This window comes from Cupressus sempervirens, chromosome 6, assembly GCF_028749045.1.
Source record: "Cupressus sempervirens isolate cs-2001-9-10 chromosome 6, ASM2874904v1, whole genome shotgun sequence".
In the NCBI taxonomy this organism is placed as follows: domain Eukaryota; kingdom Viridiplantae; phylum Streptophyta; class Pinopsida; order Cupressales; family Cupressaceae; genus Cupressus; species Cupressus sempervirens.
Genome location: NC_143123.1, coordinates 671,909,691 through 671,915,495, shown reverse-complemented (window position 1 = coordinate 671,915,495; position 5,805 = coordinate 671,909,691).

The following is a 5,805-nucleotide window of genomic DNA, read 5'->3' as shown; positions in this document are numbered from 1 at the left end:
TGACAAAATTCCTATAAGAAGGATATAATGCCACATTAATTTCTTTGAAAATTCCTTGTTTCAACACTCTTGGATTATTCTCTGTAGTCTACAAATTATTTGCTCTTGTTCAGGTTGGTAACATATTATTCAATGTATGTTTCTTTCTTATTTTAGTGGTTCAAATGCACACTATGTTTTTGAATTTACAACTTGGTATGCATAGTGCTTTTTCCAATTTGACTACTTGTACTACTAATTGAATCATTCATGGTCATTATTAACAAATCTTGTGATGTATATGACCTTTTTCACTCTATGTTTCATCTTTCTTATTCTTTGTTATCCTATGCTTAATATATGCTCTCATAAAGTTCAATGTAACTAAAGTTTCTAATTTTACATAATTGTACATCTAATGCAAGGTCAAGTCCTAATTTTACTATTATGAATGCTTATTGTCTATGGTTTCTGAATTCTTTGTGGTGATTCTTAATGTATGTTCAAAACTATATGCCTTTTTATGACTTGCTTTAGTTTTCTAATGTTGTAATTTAGTATATTACACAACTAATATTGTCAATGAGTACATTATATCATTGGAGTTTCATTGGGTATATTAGTTTGTAATGTTCTTAATGACTACATTACAAAACTAACTTTGCATAGTTCAAAATTACTTATGTAATATATTCTCTGATGAAGTATACTTGGTAATCTACTCTATTATTTGATGTCTTCGACGTATTGAAAATTATTTTGGATTCATGCAAGTTTCTAATTGTCATGGAGTAAACCAAAAAGATAGTTTACTAATGTCATCAATGAGTACATTAGAAAGGTAGGTTTGCATTTAGCACAATTAGTTTTATAATGTTGTCTATGCATACAGTACAAAACTAAATTTTCATAATGTATAGTTAGTTTTTCCATGTATTCACATGTCTCACATTGCCATTATAGTTTTTAATGTTGTCAATGACTTCATTGTAAGTCTACCTCAGTGTTCTTCATAATTAGTTTAATGATACATTCTACAATGAAATGTACATGCCAATCTACATGTGTTCTTATAAGTGTACTCTCAGATCTCACACTGTTGTCTTACCTTTGTAATATTCTCAATGAATAACAAGATTTATGTTGATGATTAGTGTATACTCAAGAATATAATTCTATTAATGCCTTACTGTTGTTTTCCAATGTGTCAATTAGTACATTGGAAGACTAATTTTGTCAATTAGTACATTGGAAGACTAATGTTGTCAATGAGTACATTACAACATTGGGGTATCATTGGGTTTATTAGTTTTATAAGTTTGCGATGAGTACATTACTAACTAAGTATGCATATGCATGATTAGTTATGTGATGTATTGACCGATGAAATGTATTGGTCATTCTCTAAAGTTGTACCCATTATGTACACCAAGAATTCACATTGTTGTATTCAATCTATAATGTTTTCAATAAGTATATTACAAAACTAGTTGTGCATTCTACGCAATTAGTTTTATGATTGATTCTACAATAAAATGTACATGCCAATCTACTTGTGTTCTTATTAATGTACTCTCAAATTTCACAATGTTGTCTCAAGCCTATGTAATGTTCTTAATGAATACCAAGCTATTCCCTATTCATTTATACCATGTTGTTAATGAGTACATTACAAAACTAAATATACATTCTACACAATTAGTTAGGTGATGTATTCATTGATGAAATATACTTAACTCTACGTTGTGTACAAATAGCTATCTCATGTATTCACATTTTTGTCTATGACTACATTACAAAACTAACTCTTCATAGTGCACAAATTGATGTCTTATGTAATCAATGAATTCATGTACTTATCAATCTAAGTAAGTTGTGATCATTGTACTCTATGATTTGATATTGTTGTCTACATTTTTTTATTCAATCAAAGAATATGAATAGTTATTTTTTGCTACTTTGTTTTAGGTGTTCTTTATGGATATAATTTTTGGTATTCAATGTGATGTCTCTTTCCAGTAGTCATTGGAACAACAATGCTCCAATTATTTGTTGTATAAGATGAAGATATACATGATGCTACTATCTATCTTCTGTGATATGATATAGGTGACCCTCATCTACACCATGGGGTGATCTACAAGCTTGTGTTTTCTACCCTTCTTCAAGTTACTGGTAAATTGTTTGGGTGTTGGACTTCTTCACCCAAGTTGTGGCTCCATCAAACCAGACAATTTTTTTTAGAGTGTTAATAATATTAATCCTTACAACATAAGTAGAAAACTTTGGTAGAGAGGGTTCCCAAGATCTTATGATCAAAGCATGATAGATGTTCACAAATGCATGTTGTAGGAATGACTATAGTTACTTTTCAATTTCATTGCAATAAATGGGATTTTTTTTCATAGAATATGAGAAAACTATAATTCTAGACTATTGTGGAGTATCCATTTTTGTGAAACATTTTGTAGGTGTGTAGACTTTAGTGTGTGCAAAAAATCCTACTTAAGAACTCTTTCAAAACAATGGATAATTGCAACAATTTTTTAAGGAATATCAAATCTCATTCTTCTCATGATTTGATTTTTTCTCATGGTTGACATGTGTAAATTAGTGTTGTAATGTATTCAATTCATCTATTACAAAACTAACACAATGTTCACCAACCTTGCATTGGTAATGTATTCAATGAATACTTTATAAAACTATGACAATTTATTGTTGTTTTTGTTTTCTAATGTATTAAATGAATAAAATATTGCTAATGATTCACGTTGCTAAGTTAGTTTTGCAATGTAGTTAGTGAGTACATATCAAAACTAAGATAGTATTTTGCAAGATTATATTTGTAATTTAGTCAATGAATACCTTAGAAAACTAGGTCTACAAACTATTGCCTTAGTTTTGTAATATACTCAAAGAAGATATTTTTTTGTGAACCTGCTCACTTGGTAGAAAAAGTGACGATGGGGACATTTTACTTAAAACACATTGTCTCTAGCATTAATCAAAAACCCCATCTTATTACACCCATTCAAGCACCTTAATCACAACCGACCCCAAAATTGTTCACCTTGACACATTCTCATGTTCACCAAATGTTATGTTACCACTTGTGGTTAACCCAAGTACTAAGGCAAAGGAGCCATAAATTAATTCATTTTATTCATGTAGAAGTCATTCATAGAGCTCACACCAACACTTTTCACCCCTTTTTATTTTTCTCAACCTTGTTGTTTTTCTACATTTTAGGTGAAAATCACAAAGTAGCAATATCTCATCATTCACTTAGGGCCCGTTTGGTTGCTGAATAGGAATAGGAAATTAGGAATATGTTTTCTACTTTTCATTTTGTGCACCAATTGAAATAGGGAATAGGAATACATATTCCCATTTTGCCTCTAAAATGAGCTTATGCTCATTCCAAAAAATAGTTGTTATTAGAATAATTGTTCCTATTCTCAATATGCATTCCTATTCTCCATTCCTATGCCTGCAACCAAAGGGGCCCTTAGTGAATTCATCAATATACTATGTGATCTATTTATTAGTGTACTCCTTTACCAACATTGCATTTACTATAATCATTATTCAATTGACATTGACTGCATACACATGACATTGATTATATGTAAATCTAACTTATTGTGGCGACATATGTGTGTGTGTGTGTGTGTGTGTGTGTGTGTGTGTGTGTGCGCGCATGTGTGCATACGTGTAACTTTTGTTGACATATATTGAATGCATTTGTGTTAGGGGCTAGTGTTCATCGATGGATTTAAAGTCGAGAAACTATCGTATTCAAATCTTAATTCTACAAGGGGATCCACCTTTGGTTAACTTAATGTCACAAAATTCTATAATGGAATTCTTCCAATACCCTAATTATCTATGCATGCAAGAATATATTGTTGAACTAATTAGGTCATCTCTCATTGTGGGCCCAAGTAGAATCATTTATTCTTTGTAGTTGGTTTGTAATACACATCCTTTATGATCATTGTATACTTTGTTCTTAAAGTTCTATCCAACTCTATTGTGGGAATTTTATCCCTTAACTGATATTTGAAATACAATACTTTGATATATATGGTAATTGACTATACTAGATAGTAATGGTTTCTTGCAATGATGATACCTTTGTGTGTTTATTTGATGATTATAATTACATTTGTAATGATGATGCTCTAATTACTCTTAGTTAGCAAATGTAGTTTCTTCCACAATGATGTCGTATGATAGGTCTACAAATAATTATGATGATTTGTTTATATTAGAATAAAATGCTACTCATACTCATGATTTGTTGATTATACTTATCCTATACTTGCATGTGTATGGCATGTGTGTCTATTTTATATCATTGTTTGATGTGCTTGATGTTTTTAAGGGAGGGAGTCCTAGTCACATGCAAGTCAGAATCTACACAATGTACCACTCCCCACCATTTCCTTTTTAGCTTAGATATATGCACGTGTACATACTCATCTTTTATGTTGGTTATAGGTACTGGGCATCGACTTCCCTAAATTGTTAGGATGATCATGCCCTATCACAATAACTCAATGATAAGAATAGGAATATAATATTTAGGTCCAATCCTAAACAAAGTATAATTACTTCTTGTGAGAAGGAGGACATGTATCGACTGATTGCCTTCCCTTTTTGAAACTTGTATGTTTTTCTTTGCGCACGTGTTGTTTGATTTTGACTATTGGTTGATCTTGCTTAGGTTACTTTTATGCGAGTTTGACTATGTGATTTGTTTGATAAATGATTTAGTTATGATGCTTGGATTGATCTTAGGATATTTGAATTATTAAAGATTATTTGGTTTTAAAATGAAATTATTAAAATACAATGATATTTAATTAATTAAGAATTAATTAAATATGTGCTTTAATCTAAGATATTTGATTTAAAAGTTTAAATTAGAAAATTGAGTAAAATAAAAGAAATTAAAAAATTAAAGAGTAAATATTGATTTATCATAATAATAATGTTTAAATTAGAGTTACATTTAAATAATGAGTTTTAATTATTATTATTAAATAAAATGATAGATTATGATTCTAAAAGTATCATGAAAAATAAATAAAGTGGAGAAAAGAAAGAAAATAATATTTTAAATTAAAAGTGCTTTGAGTGCGCATGAAAATATTTAATAAATTAAGTTATTTAATATTTAATTAAAAGTAAGTGATTTTTTATCAAATCAAAAAGTGGGAAACCCTAGTTACGATTACAACTCTTTATTAGAGGCTTTTGGATCATTTTAGAGTAAGACATATTTCAAGAGAGCAATTGTGGGGAGCAAAGTTAAATAGTTTCTTAAAAGCTTAGGAGTATTTGAGTCACATGGTTTTGGGCTTGTTTTGTCTTGGAAATTCTGCTGGCAGATTTGAGGTAGGGTTTGAGAACCTTGCAAATCTTTCCTATAAAAAAGACTGTTGTCTTCGTGTTTATCAAGTTGTGTGGTAGTGATTGTTAAAATCTATAAATAATTTTTATTTATGAAAATCTAGAAGAGAAATTACTCCAAGATTATATTATTTTGAGAAATTAGGAGAAAATCAATTTACTGTTCTTGAGTAGAAAATTATGATAAAAAATAAATCTAGAAACCATTCTTTTAATATTAGCAAAACCATGTTGCATGAAATTATTGACACAAGGTATGCACCCTTTCTTGAGGTATGAACCTCAAGCAACCTTCTATAACATGGAAACAACCTCCAAGTGTGGAATTTTCTCTTTGAGGTTGAATCTTTGAAGAAGGTCAACTTCCTTAGACTTATGATGCATCTAAACTAAGCTTGGGAGAAA